Here is a 20,394-nt window from a genome sequence, read left to right as displayed (position 1 = left end):
CTACATTGCCCGCCATCGCTTATCAACTGCTGTGCAAATGTAGGTATATGTGTACACTAAATATTGTGTTTATTATCAGTTTGCTCTTGCAGCCTTTAGCATTTTTCTGTGCTCCTGTTATTCCAACACTAGCTATCACCTGTTTTTTCAGCAGTGATACGGCACATCGCACATTTTATAATCAAAACACTACTAAACAGCAACTGTTTTCCACCATTAGTAAAAAAACAACAACGATTATAACAGAAAAAACAAATAAATATGGTAAAGTCTAATAATATAATTTGTCTCCGACTATTGCATAATTATACTCCATTTGTTGTTAATGTTGTCACAGTGCGGTTGTTCATCCCACACGCGTTTGCTGCTTGCATAGTACCGTATAGAATATCCCTTAGGCGCATTACTTTTCAAGTGCCTCCGTGGCGCAATTGGCTAGCGCGTTCGGCTGTTAACCGAAAGGTTGGTGGTTCGAGCCCACCCGGGGGCGATAACTTTTTTATGGTTTTTTTTTATAGTTAAAAAAAAAAATGTATGGAAATTTTTCAGGTTTTTTTTGTTTATACTTTTTTCATATATATACTAATACTATACGGCAGTATTAGGATACTTTTTCTTAAATTTTTTTTTCGATCCCATCCTGAAATTTTGTTGGAGATACCAAAAAATAAAAAATACCGGAAAGTTTGAGCCCTAAATATGAATTTTAAGTATTGGAACAATGCATGTAAAGATTTCCCGTTGAAAATACACGAAAACTCTGTTTTATATTTTTAAATCTCTATAGCTTAGCGGCATTGTATGGCATCACTTTGACCAAAGTCGGGTTCTATTCAGAATTGAACGCTCTACAAAAGTGCCCACTGCGGCCAAGTTGTAACTCTTACGGGCGAGGAGGTACCGGTCACTAAACCTGATTTTTCCATAAAATTTGCGGTTTTTTAAATTTATTTCGTAAATGTTTTCTAAATTTTTACTAACTACAATGGGATCAGATGATTGCAAAACATATGTAAAAATAACAAAAAAAATATATCACTTTGTCAGTTCAAAAAAAAAAATTACATGCTAACTTTTATTAGTTATATTAATATCTATTAAGGGACTCTTATATTCACTTGCAAGTCAAAAAAGACTCCTTTTTGTTATATATATGTATTTATATATAGGTATTTACAAAATTTTTTTTTTAAAGTCATTTTATTTAAATAAACAAAAATTACTTTTTACAGAATTGATTATATTTCTTTAATGATCTGCAATTCATTCTGAAAAATTGTGGATTGCTTTGAACTCCAGGAGGACCTCCGAAAAAAGGTGTCTCGCAGGATCCCCCACACAAATACAAAAAATTTCTTACGAGAACTTGATTGCGTTCGTCAGTTTGTATTGCAGCCATGTACCATATATACTATACTGATCCGAACTAAACAATTTTTTTATACGGAGATCGCACATTCCTTTAGACAATAATCCATGCGAAATTTCTAGAAGATATCTGGTGAAACGAAAAAGTTTCCCATACCAAAAATAATATACATTTACAAAAATTAATGTACTTTAATAATCGGCAGCTCATTTTGAAAAATCAAAATCTAGGATGGTCTTGATTCAGTAGCGGATCTTCAGGAGAACCTCCGATGTAAATGCCTCGCGGCGAGTAAGATTTTCCTACTTAAATTTGCTCAAATCTAAAAACAAAAAAAAATATTACTACAGCAGATGAACACAAGTAACGATCGAGATATAGTCAAAATTTTGATCTTTGACAAAATGGCGGAATTCCTCAGAAACAAAATCGAAATTATTATCAAAAATCTCACAACTTCGATTGTTACTTGACAAATATATCTAGGTCAAGTTTAAGTCAATCGTCGAGCCGTTTCGAAGAAATTATACTTACCGATTCTGAAAACAGTGTTCCAAGCAAAATGTGTTAATAGTTTTGGGAGCCAATTATAGAGTTAAAAAAAAAGTTTAGATATACGCACATATCTCCGAAATTATTTGATTATACATGCATATCAACTTAAAATTTTCGGAGAATATTTATACGAGTATGTATGTACATTCGATATAAATATAAGCAAAAAAATCGATTTTCTGAAATTCACAAGTCATCCATCTCTTAGAATAAAATATTTTAACAATTTCTTACTGTGAAATCATCTCAATCAAACTCATACATTTTATTTATTAGTTCGATTTTCCGTAATTATTCCAACACTTTATAAACATTTCGCACACAATTACATACACTTACTTACACCCGTATTTACTATGAATTTATATACAGTCATCATCACAGCATATCACAAATAGAAATCAAAATAGACAAACAAAGCATCAATCAACTTTCAAATGTGAATTCCCATTGCACTCTGACTCAACATAATTCTCATCATCTGTCTAATTATTTCGACCACCAACCGCGTCGCAAAACATTCGCGCTCGCAATTTAATTTCAACACTTCTACAGAAATTCACATAGTAAACATAAATGGAACTTCTTTAACTATCACTTAAGCTATGAGGGCCATTTTCACACATGGGCGCAACCAAGTTCAATTATTATGCCAAAGCACAATTCTGAAAAGTTCACGTAAGAAAATTTATACGAATATGCGTCACACATAAAAGTTGGAGCCATTTTTCATTACACACACACAAACCACAAACGAATGAAACAATAAATAAGTAGAAAATCGCTTGTGCATAGACTAAATAAGTTAGAACGTTTTCTCATTACTCGGTTGGGTGCAATCGAGACTTATTGTGGCAGCACGTGCTGAATATAAACTGGATGTAAATTTTTGTTGAAATTATTCTATGTTAGTTGGAAATTATATTGAAGCAGCGGCCAAAAGATCTAATGGAAAATCTCTGAATTCTAATGATTAATTCTAAATTTTATTTACTTGATTACTTAAATGCTTAAATTCTTGTTCTGTGTATATAGGTATACATATGTACATATATACAACAAAAGGAAGCAAAATAAAATGTTTTCATTCTTACCGCCTATATTTCACGTATTAGGAATCTTTTGGACTTTAGGTTTTCGGTCGGAATTCGCTTCCGAAAAATACCCAAAATATTTCAAAAGTAATTTATAGTATGTAAGGATCGATATGAGAAAACAAAATTATAACAACTTACCCCTAAATCCATATATTTCTTCAAAATCGTCTGTAATTTGAATAACTTGTTGCTATATATTGAATTATTAAATATTGGTAACATTTGTTCAAAGCATTTTCTATAAAACGACAAATGTCACAAATGACAGTTGAAAATTTGAAAATAATCGATGTGGTTTAATCAAGTTGATAACTGCATGGAGAACTTTAAGACTAAAGCTCAGGCTTGTTGAGGCATTTTGCCATTTTTTCAAAGGGCCGAAATATGCTTTCGTACGCAAAATAAGTCTTTCATAAACAGAGCACGTCAGAATCACTACTACCACACTAGGTGTGCGCTTTAATAGTTTACATTTATATATTTTTATAGGTTAAGTTAGCTTTCGAACTCGATCCTTACAGCGATCTCATTTGGACAGCTTAGGGCGTCGGTCCATTGTGTTAACTAAAACTCCTATATAATAGAAGATAAGACCCATACAAATCGACAAAGAGCTGCCAGTTTCGGCTATGTCTCCTGGTTCACCGAAGGTAAGACTGCAGAGATATTTCAATCTCAGTCTTACAAAGGCTGAACAATGAAGGGGAAGTGCCTGAATGTTTCCACATCACTCCCCTCCATACAACTTTAACCACTTGCGTCCGTCTTTCTACCAGTCTTACCGTATGAATACCTTTTGACAATGTCCAGTAGGAATCCCTACTATTGCGACAAGATGAACTTTGCTAAGGGCACGTTGTTTAGAAGATATCCTGCCTTCTACTCTGGTTAAAAAAGATATTGCAGTCGACCAGTGACTGCTAAGCGAACGCGACCTCCATTAATCCATTGCTAGAACGCAAGACGACAATGGAGATTCACTCGGACCCTTTCCAAAGGATGCCGGACAAGGATCCGACTAGCTCGGCGGATTTGCAGTTTCCAGCGATTCTGCTATGACCAGGCACCGAAACGAGTGATGATGAAATAGCTTGATGGTATTATTAGTGAGGATAGACATCACTTGACTAGCTTTGAGCTAGTATCGCAGCCCTGCTGTCGGAGTTAATGCTCATCTCCTTAAAGAGGCTGCAATTCGTAGCGGTACCTCTGCCGTCTCCTTAATAGCAGCCACTTCTGCCTGAAAAACACTACAATAGTCCGGTAGAGTCAATCCAAGGATTGACGGAGAGCTCCTTACAGAGAATTCCACCTCCGACCTTCCCTCTTAGCTTCGACTTATTCGTGCAAAAGCTCACTGCGCCTCTTCTCCAGCAACTCCTCCCTATTCACACATCCCTCGTCGGTATATGAGCAGGAAAAAAACTGTCAAGAGTAACCTTTTTTTACAAAAATTCATTTTTTTTTTAAATTAAAATGTATAAAAAGTTTCAATTATGAAAAAAGACCAGAATTAAATAATAAAAAATATATTTATTTAATTTATTTAGTATAAAGAATTTGTAAAAATACAGAACGATTACTAGTTTTTTGAAGTTGCAAGGCAGATTAGGGTAGGGCCACACAGGTATGGTAATGTGGGGTAACAGCCAGCTATCTCAAATATAAAGTATATAATTATCTTTTTTTATATATTTAATTCAAATTACCCATAATACTCGTGACTTAAAATTTTTTAATTTTGCGCCTATTTTTCAAATAATTTATTCAGTGAATATTCAACATTGTTCATTTATGGGCGCATGTTTCCGACTGGCTGACTCATTGCATAAGTCATAAGTCACTATTTATTCTGTGGTTTTTCAGATCAACATGTCAACAATGCTGTTAAGAAAATGAAGCCATAACAGCATGTAGAATATATACTTGTATAATATGCAATGAAAATTACTAAATATATATATGTAGTATGTATATACATGTATATATATTTTTAAATTTTCCTCTGCAATTTTTCATTTCTTGCTGAAAAGCTTTGTGCAGCTGACAGGTGAAAAGGAAAATTTCTTTTATTGTGCTGTGACACCAGCCAAAATTCTACAGCAACAGCCACAATGTAAGCAACACCACCCACCGCTTGGGTGTTGACAACTATATGCCTTTATTTGGTTGACATAAAAATGTTTTGTAAACTTGTTCAGCTTTTGGCTCTTCTACTGCTCACTCACTGTCCGCTTATGCGACTTGCCAAACGTCGTCTAATATCTGCCTGCAAAGGTTATATTATACAACGCGGCGACTGGCAATTACGATGTAGCGGACAACTAGCCTTTTTGGTATTGTCAAAGGGCGTTCATTGGTGGGGCCACTCAACACCGAGTGACAGCCAATCATTGCCACTCAATTAGCGGTGGCGATCAAATGATGGCATAAGGGTGCGCAACAGCAACAACAACAGCTAGCGAGTGCAAAGAATGCTTCGCAGTTATATGTTCAAAAATAAGAAAATACATTTATTTTTAAATGTATGTGTGCGTATGCAGTTGCTTCCGTTTGTGTGGCTACACTTGCATACATAATCAAATGCATTCATCTACTTGTTGCCAGTCGCATTGCGTTTGCTTTGAATTGCAACGAATTCAGCGAGTTCAGCGCTTGCCACTGTCCACCGCCAAGTTTCACAGCTCATTCGCCACCGAGTGCGATCGATGGTGCAAAATTATTTGGCATTTTCTTTTGGCCAAGCGCCAAATGTATTTCAACTTTATTTATCGTTAATGACGTGCTTTTGTCGGGGCGCAATCGCCGATTACGTTAATTAATTATGCACGTATGTATGTGTGCTCGAGGCGAGCAAATGGCAAATTACGCACGATCGCAAGTTTCTAGGTGTCTGTTTGGATATTGACTTTTGCGGTACTTAGCTTTAGTTTACGCATTTACGCTAATTTCATTGTAATTTATTGAAGACACTCTGTCAAATTGGCATGTTAAGTGAGACTGATAAAGTAAACAAATTTACTTAAGTTCATGTGAAAGCTTCAAATTAGCATGTACTTACGTATTAAGTAAATTAAATAAAACTAATAAATAATCGAAACAAGAAATCAACAAACAAAAATTATATGATGTGACAGTAAGCATTAAACTAAATTAATTATGAAATAGACATGTATGAATAAAATAAGATTTTCTGAACTTATTATATAATTATTTAAGGAATTTTTCGCAAATTAAGCAATAATAATAATAAAAATTTAATTTAAATTGCATTTACCGTTTATTAAAACATTTTTTATTCTTATTTCATTGCAGGTAAGAATATTCACTGTTATAATAAAGCTGCGGCCGTAAGTAAAAAAGTTATTGTGAATGACACTAGAAATTTTAAAAATTTAATTTAACATTAATTCACTGTTATACCCTAAATAGGGAAGTAGTTTACACCCTAAAGAAAACGTCGGAGGCCTTTAAAGTACAGTATATGTATGTTATATACAGTGATTAGCCTGACGAGCTGAGTCGAATTTGACAGGTCTGTCTGTCTGTCTGTATATATACGAACTAGCCCTTCACTTTTTTAAATATTGCTTTGCAACTCGAGAAGCGATTCATCTGTCTGAATCGCTGATATCAGACCACTAGAGGATATAGCTGCCACACAAACTTATCGATCAAAATCATGCCTTTGTAAAGAACACGTTTTTATTTGACCAGATATATCCACAAAATTTGGCATAGATTTTTTTTCTAATCCAACGCTAAAATATATGAGGAAACTTTTCTGATCGGACTACTATATCATATAGCTGTATATGATGAGCGTATGCAAACTTATCGATCGAAATCTTTTTTACCAAAACTTTTTTATTTGCCGAAAAATCTGCACGATGCATGTGGCATTGATATTTGTCCAAGTCAGTGCTACAATCTTCGTACAAATTGTGCAGATCGGACCACTATAGCATATAGCTGTCATACAAACTCACCTAGTTGAGGGTTCTTATTGAAATATTTGCGAACCGCTTCTTTTAAACTGGTTAAAAATGCAGATGTAGAGATCTGCTGTTAATTAAAAAAAATGCTAAAATATTAATTTAAGCAATATATTTAAAAAAAATTTTGAGCTTAATAAATTTTTACTGATAAATTGTTAAGATTTTGTTTTGCTCACACGGTAAATAGTAAGGTTTGTAGGCACAGAAGTACTTAATTGATATCTTATCGCGAAAAATAAAACAAAACTTTTTTTCAAGAGTAAAGCTTACTATTTGCAATGTTTACACTTCTGAAAAACGCTAAGTACACACAAAATATGTGCCAAAATCAAACATGTGTATTAGATAGAGTTGACTAAACACGATTTTTGCTTAACCTGCATATTATCGACAATATCTTTACAACCTTCAAATTACTTGCAAAGTTTTTATCCTTATCTTATACCTGCATTATACATACTAAAGTGCCATATACCATATACATATGCATAAATAAGTATTCGTAGGTGTTCCAGTATTTTATCATAATTCAATCAACAATTTTTATATAATTATAATGGTTTGTGTATTTGCACTCAATCAAGCATGCAATTCAATATAAGATTAAATTGAATATTTCTGTGAACAAAGCTATGCATATTTAGCTGGCAATAATGCACCCATAAATGCAGTTGGTCACGTATACGCCCAGGTGTTTGCAGTAGAGCGTACGCTAAGCACACAAAATTCAGCACTGTTTACATCGCAACATTCTGTTGATGCAAAAAATCGTTTCTAAAATACAGTATTGTGTCGAAATTTTATTTCTAAAATTTTGTGATGTGTGCGGCAGCAATTTGAAATGAGCCAATAAATTAATGAAGGTCTATTGCATGCAGGTGTTCGTTCCAATGCCAAGTACAGCCAAGTGGAAAGTAGATATATATTTATATATGAATGCATTAAGGAAACAGTGTTAAAATGTTAAACTGCCCAAATTAGAAAAAAGAAATTGTTGCAAGCTAACCAAATGCATTTGCACATATACATATATGCCATTTCGTCATTCAAGGTATAATCTCAAGCTTATGACATGGCTATGTATTTCACACTTTACTCGCATCGCCATTCAAATGTTGAGCTTCATATTTTATATAGAAATATATTTATGCGCCTCGTTGACAAATTATTCTAACTTGTCGCAAATTCTGCTCTGTAATTTCTTCACTAAAATATATATAAATTTTTTTGTATATATTTCGTTATCTCTTTACTCATTTATTGTCGTTTCAATTCACAGCTGTAGCAATTTTTGTATTTTTTTCTCAATTTTCGAAATTTATAAATACTACAATCCTCTGCTTATTTTCAATTAATTTTTTTTTTTCAATTTGCCATGGTCCCAAAATATGCAAATTACATGTGAAAATCATTTTGAAAATTGTCAAAATATGCTAAAAACAAGTGTGTCCGTGCTAATTGGTTGTGAGCGATTTGTGCTCTGTTGGAGATTAAAGACGAATTACTCGTGTATTTGCGGCGCGGCAAAAGCATACGTAAATCGTCGAAAGTTAAAAAAAGAATCGCGTGAAGATCAAATTATTTTTGTTTTTGTTTTATTTATAAGTATATATTTTCATTTTAATTCTTAATGACTTATGAATTTCTGCTATTTACATACGTTTTAATGGCGTGAAATTGGATTAGTGGTTATCATCAATTTATTCTATTATACATTGTTGTCATTCGATTTCTATGACGTCAAATGGTATGCCACGCATTGTCGTCGTGTGAGAAGTCGTAGCAAAAAATAATAGTGTAAAATGTAAAGTATTTTATATTATGTAAAGCTTTGTAGTACCTAATTTAATTGGTATCATCATATTTATTGATTTATTTTTTAATATTTTAATTTGAAAATTAAAATTTCTTTGTATATTAATATATAATTATAATAATTGTTTCTCTTACACCCACAAATAATTCAGTTGTGTTGGCGCTCGTTTGAATATTCAGAGCGATTCAATAACTTTTCGTGTATTGAGGCGAGTTTACGAACTTTCAGAGGTATTACTGGGACGTAAAGATATCTCGCCTTTCTAAATAACTAAAGTATTATACCTGAGATTTAATTGTAAGATTTCGCAAGCAATAAATAACTTTTCTTCGAATTTTACCCTCAAAAGTCACATGAACTACAGCCAATACTTACTTTGGCCTAATATAGAGCAGAACTGAATGCAAATCAATATGAAATTACTGACTGTCAAATGTTCTACGACTACCACAGTATGTCACATATCGATCTTGCATTATAAATTCGTGATCTTCTCTTATAAAAGTGAAACAAGAATAAAACATAAACTTCGATTACACTAAAGCTACAATACCTTTCACAAATAAAGTTTCTATACAAGAACTTGATTTTGTTCGGTCCGTTTCTACAAGTATGACAGCTGTTTGCTATAGTGTTCCGATCAGACAAATTTATACGGAGATCGTACCGCGGTCTGGGAAAATACCACATGCCAAATTTCATGAAAATATCTCGTCTAATAAAAAAGTTTTTCTTACAAGAACTTGATTTTGATCGGCCGGTTTGTATGACAGCTATATGCTGAAGTGCTCCGATATCGGCAGTTTCGACAAACGAGCAGTCTCTCGACAGGAAAAGGACGGCTTGAAAAATTCAAGTCCACATCTCAAAAACTGGGACTCAGCCATATTTTTAATAGGGTCCCCGACGTTTTGTTTGCGGTGTTACACACTTCATGACAACTTAATATACCCTATGCAGGGTATACAAAATAATCTTCGCGTCACCCTTACGTTGTCAATTAATAATATTCTGCTGAAAGATTTTGCTTTGTTTTCATTTTTTATTACAATTTTTAATTAAAACGACATGCATTATTAGAGTAGCAGTTACAATGCATACCCTTGTTAAAAATTGTTAGAGAAAAATCAATAGTAAAATGTCAAAAACAAGTTTCTGATTAAACATTGCGATTAGATAATTTAGATATGAGCACCGTTTACAGGCAGTTTGCCTGGCGAGCGGCGATAGTATGTAAATTGAGTAAGAGCTTTTTTCCGCAAAATACAAACGAAGGCGGCGGAGAAAGAGCAATTATTTGTAAATGCACAGCTGAGCTAGCAGTGGGGTTGTATAACTTGCTTGTAGTAAAAAATGAGTATGACAAATATTCTGATCGGGCCCTTGCAAGCGTCATTTAAACACCTAACATAATAGTGCTAGTGCTGGGCAATATTGTAGCTTTGGTGCCAATTTATTTATTTTTTTTGTTTTTATATTTCTTAAAGCAGGTTTTCGACCGCTGTCGCCGACGCAGCCATAGTGGCGTTATTTCTAATCCGACAAGGGAGTGTCCATTCAGGGTACACCATATGAAATATTTTAATAAATGACAATTAATACTTACACAGCGCACAGTCAGTCATTGACACAACAGTATTATTGTCGGTGCGCTGTTTTTGAAAGTCTAGCAATGAAATAGCTTGTAAAAAAAATATTGAAAAAAAAATTCTAAAACAAAAGTTATACAACATTTTTTTTGGTTTTTTTATATTAGCTGTTGTGTGCTCTCGCATTTTACTTTTATCATTTTTTGAATTTCATTTCATTTTATATATTTTTTTTTTGCGCTATTGCTTTTTGTGCTTTATTTTCGAATTTTGGACTGTCTATAGCGGCTGACAACGCCACGCTTTTTTGACATTCAGTAAACAAATATTTGTTGCCGGCACAAGTTTGATTGCTCGCTGCTACACGGCGATCGCGCTATCTAAATCGCTGCCCGTTAGCAGTTCGATCGCGTGCTCCCTACACACCGCGTGCCCGTTAGCGGCGCTCACATTTGTGTTACGTATCTTTAGCTCACTCACTCGTTCGTTGGCTATTCTTAAAGTTCGATGCGGTTTGAATCGATTCAACCCAGTCAGTTTCTCAACCAGCAGCGTACGACTTTGCAATCGTTCATTCGTTTGAGAGTATGTGAAAAACAAAAAAAAAATCTTACTTTTTAATATACAAGTAAGTGGAATAGTCAGACAGATCTATTCAATCGTATCAATCTATATGTATATAGCGCGCGAGTATGCCAAAAAGACGACAAATCAAAGCATATAATCAGTGTTAATTCGGCGCGTGCCCAACGGACTCCCAGTGAATATTTCGTTATTTGTGCAATGAATTCTTTTAAACTTTTTACGTAATGTAACATCACTAGTTTTTTACATTTTCTACGAGATATACGCTTACCAATCTATGCAAATGATTGTGTAGGCGAAGTGTTGATACTATGTGGGCAGCTTTTAAGATTGATTAAGTAAAACATATATACATATATTTACTCAAACGTAAAAAATCTATGTTATATCTATATTAAATGTTCAGATTACTGTGAGAGAGTTTCATTCCATCATCGACCTTTAGAAAGCTCTCCGTAATCATGTAATCATGTACTTAAGTGTTCACATAAGTGTTTATGTTTAGTTAAAATTGTACTTCTCTATACTTTTCACAAATAATTATACCCTGAAGGAAATAAATAGGGTACATTAAGTTTGTCGCACCCAAAAGGCAATGTCGGAGATCTTATATAATATATAAATGATTAACATGACGAGCTGTTCGCTTGTCTGTACATACTCAAACTAGTCCCGTAATTTTTGACACATCGATCTGAAATTTTTCACACATTCTTTTTTCTCCAAAAAGCTGCTCATTTGTAGGGACTGTCGATATTGGATCATTACAGCATATAACTGCCATACAACTAGCCATGCAAAATCAAGCTCTTGTATGGAAACTTTTTTATTTGTGAAGGGGCAAGTTTGCGGTTTTTCGGTTCTTATTTATTTTTTACACTACTCATTATTACAATTTTCCTATCTCGCAAAAATCCTGTATTCAATGTACAGTTATTGCACATTCAAAATTTGTTAACAGAAAAGAGAGGTGCGTTGGCAGGTACAGATAAGACATTCCATCTTGTCGTTTCTCTTAACATTTCTGGTACCAAGTTTTTCTGAATTTAATTAAAAGGAAAGATGTATATATTGAAGAAGAAAAACGAACTGCTGAAAAGAAATATATATTGAAATTTTCTAAAATCTTTTCCTTACTTTCTGAATTAGTTCTTTATTCTTGCATTAACCTTGTGCCGCCTAGTTCATGGCATACCACCGACAAAGCTCCACGTGTTTGCATCAAATTTGTATCTGTGTTCGCATATATGGTACATAAATTAGAGTAGCTCTGTAATTTTCCATAAAAAATAAATTTAAAAAAAATTTTTCTTCTGAAGACTATATAAAAGGTGTTTTTTTTGAATTATTCGATTGACATGAATTTTATTTATCCGAAAGATGATCTTGTGGCATTACATTTTAAATATGATTTCTGGCATATGACTGCTACGGCTGGCTCGGATGGAGTCCAATCTGAACGTCAAATTTTCGATGACTTCTTGCAACATTTGTGGCCGTATGTCGGCAATAACACGGCGAATGTTGTCTTCCAAATGGTTAAGCGTTTGTGGCTTATGCGCATATACCAATGACTTTACATAACCCCACAGAAAGTAGTCTAGCGGTGTTAAATCAAAAGATCTTGAAGGCAAATGCACAGGTCCAAAACGTGAAATTAGGCGGTCACCAAACGTGTCTTTCAATAAATCGATTGTGGCACGAGCTGTGTGACATGTTGCGCCGTCTTGTTGGAACCACAGCTCCTGAACCAGAAGCAGAAGACCAGAATTGCGCTCGACGATAAAATGAACGTAGTGCGCGATACGTATTCCGCACAGAACCATTATTTTCGAAATAAAATTGCACTATTTGTAAGCGTTGTTCAGACGTGAGTCTTTTCATGATGAATTGCCAAACCAAACTGAGAATAAATCACTTGACAGCTGTTAAATCGGTCGCCATCTTGAACAGTAATGCCAACTTAAAGTTCTATACCTCGAAAAAAAAACACCCGTTATATTGTTTATCGGTATCTTAACTCGAATAATTCAACCATATGCAATAATTTCATATATGCTCAAATAATCTAAAGAGATATCTCAGAAATATTTTGATTTCATTGTTAAATACTCCAGCGCAAAAATAAAATTTCTTCTGAGCTGTTTTTTTAATTTGGTTCATTTTGATCTTATACCAGGGTGTGAATAGTTTTTTCGGGTAATATGCCAAGTTTCACAATTTTTAACGTTATTTTGATTAGAAGGTTTACTTTTGAACAATTGTTTTCAACAATTATTACCGACTAAACATTCATCGACAGATATATTTTTCAGCCATATTTCTAACTCAAATTTTCCAAAACAAAAATCGTAAAAAATCCGAAAATATTTTTTTTTTCTTATCATTAATTTTTTCAGTTTTCAGAATTTCACTAAGTTGTGTGTAGTTACTTAAAATCTATTTTATTTATCTATTTTAATATGAATAAAAACCGATCAAATAAATAGCTACCTGAAGCAAATAGCAAAACACCGAAATACCTAAAAAATTTTCATCAGCGTTTTGGTAAACAAAATCGAACATTTTGACCTCTGCCAACACTCAAAAATTATTAAAAAAGCAATTGGCACTCGTTTGTATGAAACTCGAAGCTTTGTTGATTAAATATTCCTTTAGTCTTAATAAAGTTTCGTTCATTTTTTATGGTTTTTACAAATGAGTAAGGTACACTTCTTGTATTTACTCCATTATATCCAGTTCTTTTCAGGTTTGCATTCTGCCCACGACATTTTCAAGCATTTTAGTTTTCAATCACTCAGTATGCTAATACCATTATTTATGCTTATCTCTGTAGGCATAACAAGTTACATGCTTCCGCAGTTATTTAGCAGCCACTCCATCACTTTTTATGAAGCCCTTAAGTTCTTGTCTACTTCGTTGTAGCCTTTATTTAAAAACAATTACCTAATTAAAATAAATACAAAAAAAATTTGCTTGATCACTTAGAAGTTCAAATGCATGTTCTTAGCTTTCCTACGGTTTTCACCACTTACTTTTTAAAAAAATATTTCCTAACAATTTACTAGTTTCCCTCAAGTTGTTTAGTTTCATTATTCCTGAAATTCTCTGTTTTAGTTCCATAAATTTTCCTAAAAAATGTGCATATAAATTTCTGTTAAATATTTTCTTAATTTGCACAAAATAGCTTCTATCTACGCAAAAACTATATGCTGGGAAAAATTAACCTTAATCTGGCTTATTTTTCTTGTTCTTATGCCAAAAACTTGGAATGGAATTTCTTTAAATAAATATTGCTTGCGATACGTTATATAAGCAGACTTAACGGTATAGCTAAAACAAAAGAAGCAATATTAAATATATAATATTTGAAATTAAAATTCTATAGTAGTAGTTTATGAGCAATAATGTGATTGTTTTTTTTTTATATCGATTTGTTTGCCTTTGGAAATTTTTTTTATTTTTTTTGCTTTTCCGCTCACACAATCCACTTTAATAATAATTTATAAAAAAAAAACGGAATTTAGTGGTTTCATTATAAACCGCTACATCAATCAGTCACTGAATTGAATCCTTCATCTAGTCTGCCTCTCGCAATAACGAAGCCCATAAAATACAACAAAAAATATAGTTTTAGAAAAATAAACATAAGGAAACCGTAATGTGTTGCTTTTGTTAATAAATGTGAGGTGTTAGTTAGTTATTAGCGCTAGATCAGCTTATAAAAGTAAAAGCCATATGCATATTAGTTTATTTGGGCACTATTAGGGTAGATACACAATACACAATTTATTGGTTTAAGCACACATACATACATATGTACGTATATACTAATTGATTATTTTGCTTGGCTGAATTTTGTATGGGTTATGCTGTTACAAAAATAGATACAGGTTGTGCGGCTATGTGAATCTGCGCGCAAATTATTCGATTTTAGAATATTAAAAAGGTTTTGGAGAAATAGTGAGGTGCTGTGAATAATCTCTAAATGTCTGGCTTAAGTAAAATTTGTAATTGGTGTGAGTTATGGATTGTTGTTAGACGGCGAGAGTGTCTGCCTGTTTATATGCAAATTAGTGTCCCAGTTTTTGAGATATCGGTCTGAAATTTTTTATGCAAGCTTTTCTCCATAAGAATCTGTTTATTTTTCGGAATCGCCGATATCGGACCACTATGGGATATATGTAGCTACCATATAAAGTAATCAATCAAAATCAAGTTCTTATATGAGAAACTTTTTTATTTGACAAGATATCTTAACGAAATTTTGCAGTGTTTACTATCTATTATATTATCCAAGCCATCGCTACGCTCTCCGGACAAATTGTTCAGATCGGCCTTCTATAGCATTTAGCTGCCATACAAACTAATTGATCAAAATCGGGATAAAAATATTTTTATACAATTATATGTTATAAGGATGCACTTGTGACGGGTATTGTAGCTACGGTGCACACGAAGTTAACGTTTTTTCTTGGTTTCTTTTCATACAAACAGGTTCTTTTTTTCTTTATCAAAGACTTAACGATTTCTACGTTCTCCGTTTTTTATCTTATTCCACTGGAGCAACAATATTTTATACGTAAAACAAATTAAAAGATCGCAGCACCCTGTATACATATACATACATGCGATTGTTGTAGTTGTATTATATTGAAGATTTATATTTATTTTCGTCGGTCCCACTACACCATTTCCTTTTGTTTTTGCTGTTTCCTACAAGCATTTTGCAGCATTTTATATAAAGAATGACAGCACCTACAGGCTGCTGACAGGCGGTGAATGTCGTTAAGCAACTAGAATAGATTTTGAGCATAGTATCTATCGTGTGTGTGTGTATATGTCTATATCTGCTATCGACTTAACCTAGTGAACTAATCGCGCGTACTCTAACATTTTCTGATGGACGTTTAGTGGCGCTGGTGGCGCCAATTTCGGCACGGCACGGCAGTAGCGGCGTTGAACGTGTGCTACTACTAATTCTAATTCGATATCGGTCATCGAAGCGAAATGTTCGTGAAGGTGAAATAGATTTTAGTGCAGTAGAGCATACTCACTTTTTACGCGCAATAAATAATTGCCAACGGTAAACAAGCAGCAAATACACAAGTCTTTTCAAGTTATTTACTTAAAAGTGTGTGAAAAATGCCAAAACAAAAAAAAAAAACTATTTAAAAGCTGCTGATTGTATTGAATACGCAGCCATAAATGCAGGCATATCAATCTATGTGTATGTATGTGTACTCGTATAAATGCATTTGCGTATGTGTGTGTGTGAGATTTTTGTGCTGCTGCACGTCTAAACGCTCGTTTAAATCAATATTAAAAAGTGTAGAAAAGCACGTAAATAAAAGTACCAGTTCAACACCTGGCCTACACAATTATCATTTGTTTGTTTATACCTTCACGTGTGTGTGCATATGTGTATGTTATACTTACTTTTGTGTCGAAAACAATTTTTCTCCTGCCAAATTCGATGCGAAGCCGCTATAGCTGGCCGTACGTCCGTTCAGCCCACCCGCTTTTGATCAAATTTATTTATTCGCGTTTACCATAAAAGTGTTTTTGTACAAAATTTGTGTATTCACGCCACAAGTAAGATGCGAAATTTTAATTTTTAGTTCACTCGTTGGCGGCGTGCTGTTGAAAACAAAAATTTCTAAACAATTTCGGTTTCAGTTTCCACAATTCAACAGCTGGGCAATATCAAAAATTTAAGTGTTGTAAACGTAAAGTGGTACACATATGTATACATATATAGAAATCAAGAAAAAAAAATTAAGAAAATATAGAAAAAAAAATTCAAGAAATTATATAAAATAAAATCAAGAAAATATATAAAATAAAATCAAGAAAATATAGAAAATAAATAAAAGATCATACAGAAAAAATAAAAATCATGAAAACAAATGAATAAGTGATGAAAGATACTAAATTTTAATAAAAGAAATCATTTTTAGTTAAGCCGAAAGTCATAAACCATAATATTTTGAAAAAATAAAGTCTTCATTTGCTTATGGTTAACCAAGCAAATTCTTACAAATATCACCGTTTAAAAATACATCCATTCATCGTACAAAAAAAATTTTGACAGCAAACTAAAGTGTCGTAACTAAAAATAAACAAAAAAATAAAAATATAGCCGCACTTGAACCATAACCAATGACATTGTGCGGTCATATCAGATGACATTTACAGCAACACTACACCTGGCGCACTTAAGAAAATAAATCAACAACAACTACCTACGAACTTGTAGCAGCAGTTAGCAACAAGTGTGAGCGTTGAAAAAATCTGCAAGTCACGTCAGAAGGAAGCCACAGCCTGCCAAGCTGTCCAACTCTACACTTACGTCTTCGCCTTTACAAGCACCGCACCGTACATAAGCGAGCAGCAAATACTTACAGCAGGCAAAGGTGTAGCTGGAACACGCCATTAACTCATTAGCCCTGCAGGCATTTCAAGTTACCTAGATACATACAAATCGAAATTTTGCCGCGACTGATTTGCTTTCTACGCGTCGCCAACACTTTACAGTTAAACACAAAGCAGCAGCAGCAGCCATGATGAAATATCCGCGCACTACTTCGAGCACATCGTCTGGCTTTTTCGAAGATGATGAGCCTATGATGGATTTGGCCTATCAAACGTCGCCGCATTCGCCGGCGCACAGCACACCTGAGGTTTTGAAACGTCACATGGTGCGCATGTTCAGCACTGAAGAGTGAGTGTCTTCTTTTTTACTATGTTTTATTTATTCATTGTTTTTTTTTTCAATAAATTTTCATTACACCGCATTTTGCTAAATATTACTTAAAAATCGTTTCTTGCTACTTTCCCTTTTTATTGTATTATTTTAGCTTTTTGTTTGTTTTTTTAAATTGTGCGATTTTTTTCGAATAATAATTTGTAAAAAATATATTTTGTATGACTTGTTTGATGATGTGCCGACAATTCTGCACACTTTCTACCATTATGGCAATTCGCTTGATTTTATTGTCCGCACAAAAAGCGCTAACGCTTACTCGTAGTGCATATGTATACACGTGTATATCTAAAGTGCCACTTCTCTGCATTCCATCAAGTATAGCTCAATATTATTATATTATTTTTATGTTGCGCGAATTGTAAGTGAAGAAAGATGACCATAATCTTAAATTACACAATTATGTTGGTATTTCTTTTGGTTTTTTGTTGTCTCTGACATTCATCAGAAATTATTTTTTAATCATAATTAAATTATGTACGTGCTTGAAGGATTTTGTAAAAATGTTTACCAAATCACGACGATCATAAACCTTTGCTTCCGAAATGTTACTCATACGCCCTGTTTGTCATCATATTTTTCTCATTAAACGATCATTAGCGTTAGCAGCGCGTTTCGAAATTGTTTGGATCAGCTTTATAAAAACTTTATATAAAAGTGTGTGTCCTGATTAATAAATCTTATAAATTTGTAATCAAATTGTATGGCATAACCAAAGATATCGCTCAATTTCGTATAGTATTGGCTTTATTGGAGCAGCAGGCGACAGGCGACATTCATTTTGGTCAAGTGGATACTTGTTTTATTCAAACCTGTTTCTGGTTCACAAAATCATGTAAAAATACAATCTGACCAAATTTGACCCGGACTGACGAACAAACATTTTCGTATTACATATAATATTATATATCATTATTTACCTTAGCCTTAGCTGGTTTTTTCGGTTTCGGCTCATTTTCGAAGCGCTATTTGCTGGATTCTAGTCCTGTCACCAGTAGTAATACCTTTCATGTATTTAGGTTTCCGGCTAGGTTGTCAAGCACATCTTTTCCGACCTATCATTACACGCTTCATACCTAAAACATCAACCAAAATGTGTTAAGTCGATCCACAAAAAAAATTTAGATCCTCTGTCATCACTCTGATGCCAACACAATGATTTTTAAGTATTATTTCTTTAATTTTTTCGATGTTATCGTTATTAACAGAGGTGCATAGACAACTCGCATGAGGCAAGTTTGTTGACGACTTCAAGACCTTCACTAAATGCTTTGTGCTACTTAAATACTTTTCTTCGTGCTAAGGTACGAGTAGACTCCCCAAAACACTTCTGCGATATTTTCAACGATTCCATAGCTATGATTCCATTGGAAACACAAAATTTCAAGTAAACTCATTCAATTATTTTTTCCATTGTAAAAGTCGCCGGGCAAAGCTTTCGTGTCATTGGAATAAATTGTAATTCAATGGTATCCACGTAAATAATTTTTTTTTGCTTAGCCTGAGGGTAAAATTTGTATATTAAAAGAAAAGAAAGTTTTTGGGAAAAAAAAATTTTTTTTAGCATCACTTTAAAAGTAAATTTCGAGTTACAATTTTTTTTTGGTTTAAACTCTTCACATTTATATAAAAATTACCGAATGTGACGGTTTGGACTCAAAATTTTTTTTAACGCATAAGAAAGCATGTTGTCGTTGAAGACTTTTTTTAAAACTCCAATAATGACCACAAAATTTTTTTTTAAGTTGATAACTTTTAATTGACCAGAAAGGGGACTCTCCACAGCTTCTAGAACACTTATCAAAACGAAATAAAAAATTTAACTCGAAATTTTCTTTAAAAAATTTTCTTTTTTTATAATCTACAATCTATCTGTGTTTTGTGTGTATACCCTCTCAATCATATCTAATAAATGCGCCGCAGCAAATACGACTGATAAATCCAATTCCATCCACAATTCGGACAAACTGCAGTCAAATAACCGTTAACAAACAATATTAATAATAAAATAAATTATTTACTATTGCCACAACGGAAAGCATTCACTCTTGACACATGCAATGAACGCGGCGCGGCTTGCGTGTTTGAAATATGAGTGTCCTTAATATAATAATATTTCTTTATTTTCTACTTCCTTCGGCGTTTCTTTTTTTAATCTTCCATGCCGCTAAACATTCGTACAAGTACATTCGTTGTAAAATTGTAATAATGTCAGACTGAAAGGCTTCCTTCTGTGTTTTCGTGTTTGTCTGGCTTAGCACGCCATTTTAGCGACGTGTACAACGGTAAAACCACATTAGCGCAGGTTATTGCACTAAACAATAATACTTTGACCTTAAGTACAGTGTAGAAAAAATTGATTGAGAAGAGAAAAAGTTAAATGAAAAAGCAATGAGTAGTGTGTTTGTATGTTGCAGGTAATTAAGGTGCAAAGGTAGCAAAGTATGGTATATATGAATGTAGTTAATAATTTGTGTTGTTGTGTGCGTAGTGTAAGTGCAGTAACTGCTTAACTTAATATCGCGGTTATCATACAATATTACTGGCATACGACTTGTATGGAAAACATTCAAATATATACATATATATATATCATTTATATACATATGTATATATTAC

General features: G+C 33.3%; 1 protein-coding gene and 1 non-coding gene across 11 annotated transcripts in view; both read left to right on the top strand.

Moving 5' to 3' along the window:
- The window catches only part of bun (TSC22 domain family member bunched), a 214,031-nt gene that overhangs the window by 103,377 nt on the left and 90,260 nt on the right, over positions 1-20,394 (top strand). The gene's annotated exons all lie outside the window — the stretch shown is intronic.
- On the top strand, positions 417-490 carry TRNAN-GUU (transfer RNA asparagine (anticodon GUU)). The gene has a single exon. It is a non-coding gene; the product is annotated as a tRNA-Asn (tRNA).

The sequence above is a fragment of the Bactrocera oleae genome, chromosome 3 (genome assembly GCF_042242935.1).
Source record: "Bactrocera oleae isolate idBacOlea1 chromosome 3, idBacOlea1, whole genome shotgun sequence".
Classification (NCBI taxonomy): domain Eukaryota; kingdom Metazoa; phylum Arthropoda; class Insecta; order Diptera; family Tephritidae; genus Bactrocera; species Bactrocera oleae.
Note: the sequence above shows the minus strand (reverse complement) of the source record. Positions and strands in the feature narration are given on the sequence as shown.